This window comes from Hemitrygon akajei, chromosome 8 (genome assembly GCF_048418815.1).
Source record: "Hemitrygon akajei chromosome 8, sHemAka1.3, whole genome shotgun sequence".
NCBI classification, from domain to species: domain Eukaryota; kingdom Metazoa; phylum Chordata; class Chondrichthyes; order Myliobatiformes; family Dasyatidae; genus Hemitrygon; species Hemitrygon akajei.
This window is the reverse complement of record NC_133131.1, coordinates 129,699,476-129,714,821: the sequence shown is the minus strand read 5'-3', so window position 1 is coordinate 129,714,821 and position 15,346 is coordinate 129,699,476. Positions and strand designations below refer to the sequence as shown.

Below are 15,346 nucleotides of genomic sequence, written 5' to 3'. Positions count from 1 at the left end.
TGCTTGAAGATGTCAGGTGTAAGTTTTTTATGCAGGGTGGTGAGCATGTGGAATGGGCTGCTGGTGGAGGTCGATACAACAGGGTCTTTTAAGAGACTCCTGGATAGGTACATGGAGCATAGAAAAATAGAGGGATATGGGTAACCCTAGGTAATTTCTAAAGTAAGTACACATTCGGCACAGCATTATGGGCCGAAGGGCCTATATTGTGCTTTAGATTTTCTATGCTTCTATGTTCTATGTTTCTATTTCAGGTTGAAACGCACAGTTTCTGTATTGCACCAGAGTCAAGCATCTGCAGTGTCCTCGGACTCTTTCTGATCTATGGCTCTGGGAAGCATATGGAAACAAAGATCAGCTATCGCCGAGAGATCATCAATTCAGTTAAAGATGCACTTCGGCCTGCCAAAAACTTGTCAGCCTTCCAGTACTACAAGATGACTAAGTGAATACTGCCCAAAGGCACATCCAGGTCTGCAGCCTAAAGTCTTGCTACCATTAAACATTGAGGAGCTAAGTTCTGTGTAAAAGCCTCTCAAATACATGTAGTTTGTTCTGTCCAAGAAGGTCACATGATTAACAATGGTTCTCTGTATGGAGATTGTGCTGATGCTACACATGTAGATCCATTAACACTGTGAATATATAGACTAAATGAGACAATGGATGTAAAGAAGGCCCTGCAATTCTTTTTGTATTTCTTGCGTATATGTTATGCATAAAGTTTATTTTTGAAATTTAAAAAAAATTTGCAGTACCTGATGTACTGTATATTGGTCTGCCAATACAACGTTTAAGTGAATGTTGCCAAATGGCACTTTCCTCATTACAGGAGCAAGTGATAAGAGACAACAAACATGAGAAAATCTGCAGATGCTGGAAATTCAAGCAACACACACAAAATGCTGGTGGAACGCAGCAGGCCAGGCAGCATCTATAGGAAGGAGTACAGTTGACATTTTGGGCCGAGACCCTTAGTCAAGACTAACTGAAAGAAGAGATAGTAAGAGATTTGAAAGTGGAGGGGGGAGGGGGAGATCTGAAATGATAGGAGAAGACAGGAGGGGCAGGGATGAAGCTAAGAGCTGGAAAGTTGATTGGCAAAAGGGATGCAGAGCTGGAGAAGGGGGAGGATCATTGGACAGAAGGCCTAGGGAGAAAGAAAGGGGGAGGGGAACAGTAGAGGAAGATGGAGAGCAGGCAAGGAGTTATTGTGAGAGGAACAGAGAGAGAAAAAGGGAGTAAAAAAAGAGACACACTGAAGGTTTCTGCCACCAATGTCAAGGCTTTTTGACAAAGGACTGCAACCTAACATCCTGTCCTTACTAGACACAAAGGGACAGGGCCCTGTGTTAAGGACTACACGCACTTGTTGGATGTATTGTTTAGTGACCACATGAACACATGTGGAATATTGTATTGGTTCGGTGACACACTGAATGTGTGTACTTACCAATATATGGATGTATAAACTGGATGAGGAGGCAGATACATTAGCAACATTTAAGAAACTCTCAGATTGGCATATAAATGATAGAAAAATGGAGGGAACGATTAGATTGATCTAAAAGGGCCTGTAATGCACTTTAATGTTCTTTGTTCGTTGGATGACACCATGAATGCAGAAAAGCCACATACGGTTTTGTTTTTGTTGGATATATTTTTTTTATGAATTAAGTTTATTTTTAAATTAAAGAAATACATCTTACTCTTCTCTGAGTAAAAGATGGGAGTCTATTGCTCAGGCAGCTGTGGAAGCCAGGCCTTTATGTATATTTAAGGCAGAGGCTGATAGACTTTTGATTGGTCAGGGCATGAAGGGATATGGGGAGAAGACAGGAGATTGAGGCTGAGAGGGAAATTGGATTAGCCATGATGAAATGGCAGAGCAGAATCAATGGGGTAAATGACCTAATTCTGCTCCTCTATCTTATGGCCTTAATGTCCCATGAAACTGCTTGGAGGTTGGAAGCTAAGTTATGGTGGAGTTAATGTGTATGATTGTGTTGTGGAAGTTACCAGCAAACTGTAAGTATTTTCTGCATTGTGTTTATCAGAACGTGTTTAGCCCAGTCACTGTGTTAGTTTAGTTTGTGGGAGTTGCTCTGACAATTATGTTGAGTGGCAATGATAGTAATCTCCATTAGTTAAGTTTATTTCATGCTTCGTTGTCAGCAAGAAATAAGAATGCTTCTGCATTTGTCTGAATAACATAAGAGAATGCAAGTATGGCATGAGGGTTCTTTGCTGACCTGCTGACTGCAAGTGCTGTATAAATGTCCCTTGTTTCTACTGTGCACCTTTTGATGTTTGTGGAGCTGTAAATGCCTGCAAATGGGAGGTACGTGGCATCTAGTGAGACCAGAAAATAATAGGTTGATGGAGTTACTTAAGTGGGCAAGCATAATCCCATACTTTTAGAATAAATACACAAAATATTTCTCTGGATTCAAAGATCAAAAACAAAGAAATGGTATCAACACATTTAACTGGGAATCATGCCAGTTCCTTGCAAATTCAATCTAGCATATCATTTCAGTACAACTGCCCAGTTGCATAACACCATTAAGCACTGTAAACCCTCTGGTGTTTTACTTCATTCTCACCCTCAACAAATGCTCTCCATCCATCTAGTCCCATCCAAAGGTCCTCTCCCTCACTATTCAGAGCATGGGTAAAAGACATCCAATCTAATGTGCAACAAATAAACTGCTGGAGGAATTCAACTGGTTCAGCAGCATCTGTGGGAGGAAACAAACTGGCAACAGTTTGGGTTGAAGCCCTGCATCACCAAGATCAGAGGCAGATTTAAAAGGGCCAGTTTCTTCACGCAATGGGTGGTTTGTATTTGGGAAGATCTGCCAGAAATAATGGCTGAGGGACGTGCAGAAGTACATGGGTGGTGGAGTTTTAATGGGCCACAGGCAGATGGGACTAGGTTGCTGGGCAGTGCAGTCAGCGTGGACGAGTAAGGCTGAGAGCATGCTGCAAGACTCTGTGACTCTATGACAGGATTTTGACCCAAAACATCAACAGTTCTCTTCCTCCCACAGATGCTGCTCCAGCAGACTGTTTCTTGCTCCAGATTGCAGCTGTCAAAGGTGGCCCTCTTAACTATTTTATTTCTTGTACCCAAAGAGGAAGAAATGCCAGAAAAGAATTAACATGGGAGAGTGCAGGGGAGAGCTGGGTACCTTGCATCCAACTTGTGACAAAATTCCCATAGGTCTGTGAGTCCAGGCCCAGTACTCAAAATCCCATAAGTCCAGAGGACAAAGCCGATGTTGAGGTCCAAAGGTCAGTGAGTCTGGAGGTTGTAGACCAAAGTCAGTGACTTCTGAACTCGTTGGCCTGGTGGTTGGCTTGTCCGGAGGTTTGAGGCCCACTACGCGAGTCTGAGGTTCTGGCGCCAAGACTGGAGGTTGTACACCCGAGGCAGCCTGTCCTGGGGTTGGAATCCTGTCTGTATGTGAGAGTGTGTGGGTGGGTAGAGGATGAGAAAGGGGCTTGCCTCCTGTGATTGCTTGTTTCCTGTTGTCATTTTGTTGTTGTTGGTGCTGTTGCTTGCGTGCTTCTGCTGAATATAGTGATATCACGGTCCCGGCAGTCCCTCCCATTTATTCCTCATGTTCTCCTAATTCCCTTTTCCCTGCGTTTCTCCTGCTCCCATCTGTGTGTGTGTGTGAAGTTCCTTTTGTTCTCCCGGGCTTCCTGATTGCGATGCACCTGAATCTCAGCTAACCTGCAGTATAAATACCCTGGCTTTCCATCCACTCATTGCCAGGTCGTTGCTTCAGCCAGTGTGGCTGTTCATGTTCTAGGCCACTGAGAAATGTGTATTCTAAGTTTTGTTTCTGTGCTGTTGTTTGCCTGTGGTAACTCTGTTGCTCCGGGTTACTAGGGGCATTGCCTGCCTCCTGCCTTCCCGTTCATCCCCCTGCCTGCCGGTCTCCTCCAGCCGCGCTCACACCCCTGTCTGCATCCTTGCTCTGCCTCATCCCGCCGCCCGCCTACACTCTCCATGGGTTCAGTGGTTAAACACCACGCTCTCACCGCAGCAACCCGGGTTCGATTCCCGGTCAAGCCTCACTCACTCCTCTGCTTTCCTCTGCCTAGTCCTCACTCTCCAGCCTTCCCTGCAACCATTAATAAACACTGTTCAGATTAGTCTACCTCCGTGTCAGTGTCCTGTGTTTGGGTTCACCCATTCTTCACAACAAGTGACCAAGTGGCACCAGAATGTGTGGTTATACTTGAGGGCTCTCCCCAGCACATCCTTGCTTTATCACAAACAACACATTTCACTGCGTGTTCCAATGTACATGTTGTAATAAATAAATATGAAATGTGAAGTTTAATACTCAGTCAAGACACTGCACACAGCACCCACGTAGACAAGAAGTCAGTCACAATTGAAAAATGACTAAGTGCACAATGGAAACAAACATTATTCCATTGACAGTTCTAATTTACACCCTTAATCTCCCACCCCCGGGCCTTCACCTGTCACCCAAGATGTACAGCAGGAATAAGATGGCAACACCTCCTCAGAGGAGGTCACACACCCTAAGGGTTCACCATCGCAGAGCTTGTGCACTCCCTGGAGACTGTCGTATTTCAATGGGTCTGCAGATGATGTCCTGCTGTCAAATCATGCAGCCTGCTGACTGACATCGTGACTGCAGTTGCTTCATATACTTGCTTGTGTATGCTCTAACCTGTTTCTCCAACCCACCTCCTTATGTACTGACAAGTACGTGCATGTGCAGAGGACATTAATTTGGATTTCTATGTTTTCCTGCATAACCTATTCGGAAAGAAGGAACTAAAGCATTGATTTTAAAAAAAATGAGGGTTGTATTGGTGAAAAAACATGGAAACAGAATGTAAGAGCTTCAGCAGGTAAACTGTTTCAGAGGGCAGTGAAGAGTCAGTTGTGTTGTTGTAGGTTTGGAGTCAGCTACAGGCTAGATGCTGCAATAAGTTTACCCTTGGAGGAGAGGTTAAGCAGACTGGATCTGTGCTGTCTTGAGTGTAAAGGGTTTCTTATGTTACTGCGTATGTTAATCAAAATGGCTTCTTTATTTGTTAGAAGTAAAAATGCTTCTTTGTTATGCTAACTGGAGAGAGAGTGCTTTCTCTTGTAGCTTGTTTGGGTTATGATACTGATAATGGGATTTGTATTCATTCATTAACAAATTGGGATAGATGTTATTCTCTCTTGTGGGTTGGCGAGCTGTGGTTTCGTGGAGTTTTGTGGAGTTGGAGAGGAGATCGCGAGGAAGGTGGATGGTGCTAGAGGCGCTACTGGTCGACCACCGAGGGTGGTCCTAGACGTGTGGGTCATGGAGGTCGGAGAAGATCGAATAGTGGACCGAAGACTTCGATGGTTGAGCTCCAACGATTGTGCACTAATGGACTGAACCCTGATAAGTTCTGGCGCCTTTTCTTTTCTTCCCTTTCTTTCCTTTCATATATACTGTATCACTATTAATCACTTAGTTCTAGTAAGATTTATGAAGTGTACTCTGTAAACGTACATGATGTGTGGTTTGATATTGTGTGTGCGAGTTTCTATCAGTGTGCATTTCACAGCATCCACGTATACGGGAGGCGCGGTTTGGCAGGTGGACGAATTTTCCCCTAGACATACACCAGCCGATCGCGTAAGCATTACATGAGTTTAAAAGAAAGGGAGATAATCTTGAATAAACTCTTCTTGGGCTTCCTGACAGGTACAGATATCAATTATAACCAATGTTTTATTGACAAACTCTGCCATCTTCTTAAGGGATGATGCCTGGGCATGCCTAGTCCGGTGGCATTTATCACCCAGAGTCTGTCCCTCCTGATTGGTTAGTCCTCATCCAATCAGGTTTCGGCTCTCCCACCTTGTTTACAATCCAACTTACAATTGACAGCACTGCTCTCACCTGATCAGAAGGCACACCACATGCCAGTCAACATTTTACCCCTCCCAACTAATCAATTCACACTTAACCATTGGTCTCCTTAATTGGATTAACCCGTCTAGCACCAAGCCGTTGGCCCCCCCCCGGTGAATCACCTGGGCTGGACCCTCCAGCCCCCTGACCTATAAAGTGTGCTACACGCGCTTGGCTCGTTCTCTTTTTTGCCATCCTTGAGGGACCACCCCACTTCATTCCAGGCTGAAGACTGCAGAACAGCGCAGGAGACATGTGGTGAGCTGTGCATTGAATAGGGTTGTGGAAGCGTTTACGGTTGTCCCTGTAGCAGAGAGCCATGCCTGCTCTTAGTCAAGGGGTGGAGGTTTCGTAGTTACTTTTCCCGTGCTTGTATGTGTACCTGTACTCTGTCCCTACACCATTCTCCCGTGTATTGTACTGCTGACCTGACTTTTCCCATGTTTGTTTATTCTAAGCATGTTTGTGCAAATATTGTAGCCACTTGTGTTGTTCCCAACTCTTCTCCTCTTGTAAATAAACTCATTATAATTAAAACTGTGTGTCCAGAGCCCTTGCCTTTGAGACCCAAAGGATATGTTTCATTTCCATCACAACACCTCCTCCTACTTCAGATGTTCTTTATCTCACAGATGCTATTGACTCCAACTTTGCCTCTTAAGCTATTACACTTAAGCTATTACCTGCTGCTTTGGTGCTTCAAAATTATGTCAATAAGAGTTGTTTCAATAAATTCACTTTTAAACCTTTTCACTCAAAATATTGAGAGTTGTGCAGCTTTTCCTAAATAGAATTACAATACATAGTATTACCCTCAGAGAAATTTAAAATTTAATTTATTACATCTTTCCAATTCAAAAACTAAATGCAATTGCTTCTTTAAATGTTTCTTATGAATGTAGAATTGTGCATATTATTATATGGTTGGTTTTACTTGGCAATGACAACAGAAGTTAGATATATTGTTAATACCAAACTACCTAAAGTTTTCAAATACAATTAGAAAAATCTATGTAAATTTCATCTCGGCTGGTGGAGCCTCAGCAGTCAAATTGACCTCCCTTACACATATTGCTAATATGCCATCGTTGACAGAATCAATTTGATTGTGTTAGTAGAGAAGGGAAAAAATGATAGATATAGCTTTGACCTTCAAACCAGATCAATAGAACTAACATTGGCATCGGATGAAATTTAGCTCCAGATCAATAAATACAATATTTGAAACCACAGCATTCCTTACTCCTTTGTCATTTCATTTCAGATACTAATCTTTTGGACATAGCTTCATCCTTTAGGTTTAAATGAAGTGAATCAACTACTATTCATGATGGAGACACTGATTCAGCATTCTGATTGTAGATAATGGTGAATAGAGATTCAGAACAAATATAAAAGGTCCTAAATAGCTAACCATAACTGTAATCATTGAAAGCACCCACATGAGGCACTGCCTCAAGAAGCCAACCTCTTTCATCAGGGATTCCCACTATTCAGTGTCAGGAAATGAAGAGGAGGCTTGACCTAAAAGCAGAGCAGTACAAGCAGGTTCGATTTTGTCATTTAAAAAAAATTGGATAGGTATATGGACAGGAAAGGAATGGAGGGTTATGGGCTGAGTGCAGGTAGGTGGGACTAGGTGAGAGTAAGCGTTCGGCACGGACTAGAAGGGCCAAGATAGCCTGTCTCCATGCTGTAATTGTTATATGGTTATATGGTTATAATAGAATATAGAATAGTACAGCACAGTACTTTACAAATAAACTCTAAATTAACAAGACATAAGGGGTCACAAAGACAAGAGAGAACAGATACTTAAAATGACAAAGCAACAAGGTTAGAGCAACTGATTGAGTCTGGCTGGTTTGATGGGCGAACAAATGACTATGGATTAGAGATGGGTTTAAATAGGTTGCAGGTGATGAGTTGGAAAGCAATTGCATTTAACTCCTGTTATCTGGGTGGAGATTTGGAGGTACCTGCCTGTGCAGGACCCCCCTGCCAATCCTATAGCCAGCACCCATTGGTTCAGGATGATCTGGTGGAACTCTTCGATGAGCGTTGAATCCAAGATGAAAGTGGAGTTCAAATTCACTGAGGGAGCAGTAGGCTCATCAGAAGAAGGAGTTTAATCATGGGCCCTGTTCTGGCATAGTATCCTGAGGGAAACCCTGGAGACAAACTATGTGTTGGAGAGCCAGGTCCGACGTCTTAGTAGCCGACGGAAGTTTGGGAAGGGTAGTGAAGTGGGTTGCCATGGAGAACCAGCCCACCACTGTCAGGATCATTGGAAGGTGACAAATCCCTGATGAAATCCATAGCGATGTGGGACCATGGTGCCAAGGAACCAGTAGGGGCCGCAGGAACTCAGAGAACTGCTGGATGGAGCCATTGAGTGCAGGTAGCAACAAAATGACGTACATCTACGATTATGGTGATCCACCAGAGCTGGCATTTTAGAGAATCTAGAATCCATCATGCACTTGGATAGTGAGGAGCAAACCCACTAGAGTGCCTCAGAGCACATGCTTGCAGTTGTTAGGTGTGTCAGCTGGAGCAGGCTTGTGCTGTAGGGCCTAGCAGATCTTGTTCTCAAGGTCCCAGTCAAGAATCTGCAAGGATAGGGCTGAGGTTTAATCTGCATTTCCACTGGTTTGAACTGTTGTGATAGGGCATCTGTCTTGGTGTTCTTGGAGCCAGGTCAATTAGAGATGGTGAAGTTGAATTACTCGATGAAAAGGGCCCAGTGTGTTTGACATGGGTTGAGTTGGTGGGTCTGTAGAATGGATATGAGGCTCAAAGCAGATCAGGAATGGCTGCGGGTTCCCCATTATCCAATGCCTCTATTACTCCCACTTATTACTTCCCTGTCCTCTACTTCATAACGGTGCTGAACTTGCATGGGAAGAAGGCACAATGATATGTCTTCCTATCATGTCCCTGCTGGGAGGGGGTAGCTGCAGTGCCCAAATCAGATGCATCCATCTCCATCACAAAAGTTTTGTAGGGCTTCAGGTGGCAGAGAATGGAAGTGGTCGTGAAGCATCTCTTGGGCTCCTCGAAAGCATAGTCCATGGCAGCAGACCAGGTTATCCGTGAAGTAGGTGACTTGGCGAGGGAGGTGAGAGGAGCAGTGATTTGGCTGTAGTTCCTGATGAAACAGCGATAAAGATTGTGGAAGCCCAAGAAACGTAGGAGCTGTTTAAGGGAGCACAGTCAGGGCCAATCAATGACAGCATGCACTTTCTCTGGGTCCATAGTCATGCTTTGGGGTAACAGGACATAACCCAGGAAGGAACTGACTAGGCTGTGGTGCTGCCATTTTTCTAACTTGCACTATAGCTACTTTTCAAGGAGATGGTGAAGGACGAATGGATTTGATAAGCACAATCTTGGGGATCATTGGAGATCAGGAGGATGTCATTGGTGTAGATAACACATATCTGTGTAGCAAGTCACAGAGGATCTTGTTGATGAAGATTTGTAAAATGGCTGGACTATCGGAAAGGCTGAAAGGCTTCACTAAGTATCTGCATTGGCCAGTGGATGTTTTGAATACCATCTTCCACTCATCCCCATGGTGGATATGGATCAGGTTGTATGTGCTCCGTAGGTCCAGTTTGGTGAAGATCTGGGCCTCACAGAGTGTTTTGAATGTGCTGTCCTTCAATGGGAGAGAGTAGCAGTTCTTGATGTTGATTTTGTTCAGTCCACAATAGTCAATGTAGGAGTAGGACCTCCATTTTCCCTCTTGACAAAGAAGAATCCTGCAATGGCTGGGGGGGGGGGGGGGAAGGGACTGCGATGGTCAATGAAGCAGTGCTTCAGCAATACAGTCATTCATGGCTTGGTTCTCAGGAAGAGAGAGGAAGAATAGATGACTTCGGGAAGGGGTGGTGCCTGGGAAGAGGTCAATCATGCAAGTCATGTGATGTGTGAGGTGGCAGGGTGCTGGCTTCCCATTTACTGAAGGCAATCGCTAAGTTGTGGCATTCTTGTGGGAGTTTGATGAGGTTGAGAGTTTCCTCCATCTCCACAGATTTATGGGGTGATGTCAGCTGAAGTTGCAGGAGGGTGGTGTGGCAGGTGCGTCCTGAGCTTAGCCGTGATCCGGACGATCAGTTGAAGTAAGGTTTATAAATGGAAAGGCAGTGGTAACCCAAGATGAGAGGCATGTTGGGTGAGTCAATCAGGAGGAACTGGATGGACTCATGGTGCTCTTCAAAGACCACGAGCACAGGCCATGTGTGCACTCTGACTCCAAGGGACCACATGGGATGAACGTCAATGGCCATGCTATGATGCAGAATGGGTGAGAGGTAGCCTTGCTCCAAGCTGCACACACAGAATCCTGTCTAGAAATTTGCCTGCTGCACCAGAATCTGCCAGAGTCTCCTGTGTACGTAGAGCCATTGGACAGTGCAGAGAACAGACAGAGTGAGTCAGGCAATGGTGCTGGACAGCAGGCCGGGAGAAGCTTACCAGATAGAAGGCCTCTTATCTCTACCCAGTGATCCTATTCAGGATGCAATGGACATTTGATGAGTGAGAGATCAGGGGCTCCACAGCAAGTGCATAAACTGTTTCTCCACTGGTGCTCATGCTCTTTGGGGGAGGTGGGGCACGATCTCTCCCTAACTGCCTGTTCTTGAGCTACTTCAGCAACAGATCACTGTAAACCACTTCTTGCTTTACATGGTTGCTTCTCATTGTGAGTAATTCTGCACCAATGGTTTGGTTTTCACAGATTTTGTTTTCTTTGTTGTCTTGTACAATTTATATATAACTTATATTGTTGTCTTAATCTACTTCTCAGGTTTACAGCTGTACCTGTAACTCACTGCAGTTGTGCATATGAGATTAAACTTGCCTTGTCTTGAGTTGACCATATTTTGCCAGAAATGGGATCTTATTTACCTCAGCTGAGTTCTACTTCTCCGCCAGAAGTCTCCGGTGTCAAGTTGTAAGTAATTCCTCACCAGAGATATGCTAAACCTGGACCTGGCACAATAATTCTTCACAATAATATGATGGGTCCAGGACAGGTCCTCTGAGATAGTAACACCCAGGAATTTAAAGTAACTGACCCTTTCCACCTCTGATCCTCTAATGATTACTGGCTCATGGACCTCTGGTTGCCCTCTCCTGAAGTCGGCAATCAGTTTCTTGGTCTTATTGACATTGAGTGAGAGATTATTGTTTTGAGGGGATGATGGTGTTAAATGCGGAGCTTTAATCATTAAGGAGCATCCTGACGTATGCATCCAGGGTTGTGTGAGGAGCCAGTGAGATGGCACCTGCTGTAGACTTGCTGCTTCAGTACGGAAATTAGAGAGGATCCAAGTCACTATTCAGACAGGAGCTGATATGCTTCAACACCAGCCTCTCAATATACGTCATCACTGTGGATATAAGTGCTGCTGGGCAATAGCCATTTAGACAGGTTACCATGCTCTTCTTGGGCACAGGTATGATTGACGCCTGCTTGAAGCAGGAGGGTAGCACACTGCTGGAGTGAGAGGCTGAAGATATCTGTGAATACACCAGCCAGTCGGTTGGCACAGGTCTTCAGTACTTGACCAGGTACCAGATGCTTTCCTTGGTTTCACTCTCTTGAAGGCAGCCCACGCCGTCTTCAGATACAGAGACCAAAGGATCATCAGGAGACATGGGAGTGTGTGATAATTTCTCCCCTGTTCTGGTGGTCAAAGTGAGCATAGAAGACATTGAGCTCATCTGGAAGTGAAGCCCTGCTGTCCCCAGTGTTGCAAGTTTTAGCTTTGCAGGAGGTTACTGCATTCAAGCCCTGCCACAGCTGTTGAGCACTCCTCATTGATTCCAGTCTATTTAGAACCTCCATCTCGCCCATGAGATGGCTTTCTGGAGATCATACCTGCACCTCTTGTAGCATTCTTCATCTCTAGACTTGAATGCCTTTGGTCTGACTCTCAGTTGGTTCCAGATTTCATTGTTCACCCAGGGCTTCTGATTGGAATGATTTTGTGGAGTCACACTCATCCACGGCTGTTTTAATAAAGTCTGTAACAACCCCGGTGCAGTCATTCAGATTCTCAGATGAGTTCTTGAACACAGCCCAGTCCACCGACGTGAGGTAATCCTGTAACCGTTCCTTCGCCTCCTGCGACCACCTCTTGGTGAAGCCCTTCCAACCATTAAGCACATCTACATGAAATATTGCAGCATCCATCATCAAAGATCCTCACTCCCCAGGCTATGCTCTTTTCTGGCTTTTGCCATCAGGTAGAAGTTACAAGTGTCTCAGGACTCGCTTCACCAGGTTCTAGAACAGTTACTGCCCCTCAAGCATCAGGGATAGCTACATACATTTAAGGAAACTGTTAAATTGCTATTTCATGCCCGCTAATTATTGCTATTAGTTTACATCTGCATTTGCACAGTTTGTTTTACAGTTTATAGTTACTGTTCTACAGATTTACAAAGTATCCCGCAGAAAAAGAACCTCAGGGTTGTATGTGGTGACATGTATGTACTCTGATAGTAAATTTTACTTTAAACTTTGAATTCCTTCAAATAAGTAAGCACATTTAAAATTAACACATTCCAAAGTAACTGACAAAGAGGTTACAAACTGGATTTGAAAATAATTTGGAAGAGAAGTCCAAAGGGATGTTTGCTGCTTGTTCACACATTTGTTGGAATGATGTGGGAGGGAATGGTTCTGTCTGAGCTTCTACAAAAATCCATCACTTTCAGTATTTAAGTCAGATTTGCAAATGCTGCAAGTTTCTGTGTTACATTATTAAAGAATCCACAGGCACTTCAACTGTAATTTCCTAGGCCTTCTGAACTAGCTCAGCAAGCCATCATGTTTTATAGGAATCCTGTAAAGACTGATGGGAGTTGTCCATGCTACCTTCTCAGAATGACTGGGCACTGGCAAGTAAGTGTTGATTTTACCTGCGAGAATGAATGGCAGTAGTTAAATTCTCAGCCTTTGACTCAGATCATATTAATGAACTATCAGATTCAGATTCATTTATTGATCACATTCACATTGAAACACACATTGAAATGTGTCATTTGTGTTAACAAGTAACACAACCCAAGGATGAGCTGGGGGCAGCCCGCAAGTTTATGATTTGATGTCTAAATTTCCTGGCTGATATTGTATAGTCTCAGTTCATTCCAAGGAAGTACACAATTTATTTCCATTTTTTATTAATTGTCAAATGCCAAACCAACTTTTAGGAAACAGAAATAATGTTTCACTGCTGTAAAATTAAAAACAAATATTGTTTGTCAATAAAAATATCCATTAGGTCTTGTTTAGTTGGCAATAAAAGGGAACAAGATTTAATTTTTAAAAATGCACTGAGGTGCTGATTAAATGAAGAGGTTGAAATGTTAACAACATTTTAAAAGCTAATTGCATCTACTTTTTACCAAGAGACTGTGGGCTGACAGAATTTAAAAAAACCTTAAACACACATGAGGATCATTCAAATAAACTCTCCTCGATTTTCAAAAGGAGATACAAGTATACCCAAATATTGGCGAGAAGATTCTAGCCCACTTTAAATTTCTGTTGAAAATAATGATTTGCCTTTTGCTATTTTAATATTTTTTCCAGTGTTAGAGAGAATCCCTAATTAATTTTGATTACTATCTCTTCAGTTAATATCTCAGAAATGCATATTTTCCATTCTCTTTGCCCCTGATATAGTATGTCAATAAAGTTACAGCTCATTGAAAAGAAAATATTTAAAATACATTGTATACGCAAATTATAGGCTCAATATAGGAGGTTAGTTATCACAACAGAAGATTTAACTATAGAAAGGGAGAAGCAGGAAACCAAAGTGAAAATATTCCAGTGAAAGAAGCTAAATTTCAGTCGGGTAAGAATGGATCTGGTCCAGGTAAACTGAAACCAGAAGCTGACCACTTAATGACGAAATTGTTCAAGTACAGGTAAGGCTCATTTTCATGAGAAACAAGGGAAAAACAAACAAATTCCTCAGCTCCCTGGATGATGAAGAAACTACAGAGAAAGATACAAAGAAAGAATGGCTGCTGAAATGTTGCAAGGCTACAAGGATCGAGTTGTAAATACCAGATTGATTACAAAAGGATCAGTAAAGAAGTGAAAAGTAAAATAAGAGAGGCAGAGTATACAAGACAAAGATTAACCACCAACCTAAATGGAACCTCAGAAGTATTTTCTGGGTATGCAAATTGTCAGATGGAAGTACATAGAGGATTTTGACTTATTAAGGTCAAAATGGGCACTTTTACACAATGCTGAGGATAATATTAGTTCTAAATATCTGCAATGCTTCAATTTCACTCAGGAAAGAACACGGTTCTAAATATCGCAAGACAAAGTAGATGAGACACTACACACATTAGGAATTAGTAGCAAGTATTGGAACAAATGTCTATCCTTAAAATAGATAAGTCACCAGCTGACCTTCTGAGAATGATTCCTGGAATGAACAACTACAGTTACAAGGATTGAATCAAAGGCTGGGGGTGTTTTCTTTGAAGAAGAAATCACTGAAGAAGATGTGACAGATAAATAATAAGAAGTCTGGAGTGCAGAGTGGGAGGCCGTTTCTATTCATGAAGTAGTTGAGAATGATTGATCACAGAAAGAAAATAAAATGGAAAGAAATTAATACTGACCGAAGGAAAGATATTTGTCCCATCACCGAACAGTTCCCACAATCTATTGGCTCACTTTCAAGGACTCATATTCTCGATATTTATTGCTTATTTATTTATTATTATTTCTTTTGTTTTTTGTATTTGCAGTTTGTTGTCTTTTGCACACTGGTTGTAAGCCCAGTTGGTGTGGTCATTCATTGATTCTGCTATGGTTATTGGATTTATTGAGTATGCCCTCAAGAAAATAAATCTCCAGTTTGTATAGAGTGACATACATGTCCTTTGATAATAAATTTACTTGGTAATTTTGAAGTGCATGAAGTGGTGGTGATCACCTTAGTGAATGGAAGATCAGGCATATGGGACGGAATAGCTTCATCACTTTGTGTTTTTTTAAAATGTTCCTGTGTTTTAATGAAAGAGTCATGGGGGAGAATTGGTGAGGAGAATGAAAGAGAGAGGACAAATACTGTGATAGGAAGTAATAGAGACTGAAAGGGGAAGAAGCAGTGAGGAGGTGAGGACAGGATTGAGCAATGGAGTGAAACATTCTCCACGGGGTAGAGGGCGAGGGTGAATGAAGCAGTGAATAGAAAAAGTCGCGCTGCTGACATTGCAGAAGCAGTGCTTGCCATTGGTCTAAGCTTTTCCCTCTATCTGACAGCTCCATACTTATATAGGTGTTATTAAAATACTGATCTGCCTCTGGAAAAGGATTACTTTGCATGAGGGCTGTAACTGCATATCTCTAT

The 15,346-nt window shown here is 42.9% G+C and overlaps 1 protein-coding gene across 1 annotated transcript in view; it reads right to left on the bottom strand.

The window, feature by feature from the left end:
- Positions 1-15,346, bottom strand: part of malrd1 (MAM and LDL receptor class A domain containing 1) — a 359,618-nt gene that overhangs the window by 115,658 nt on the left and 228,614 nt on the right. The gene's annotated exons all lie outside the window — the stretch shown is intronic.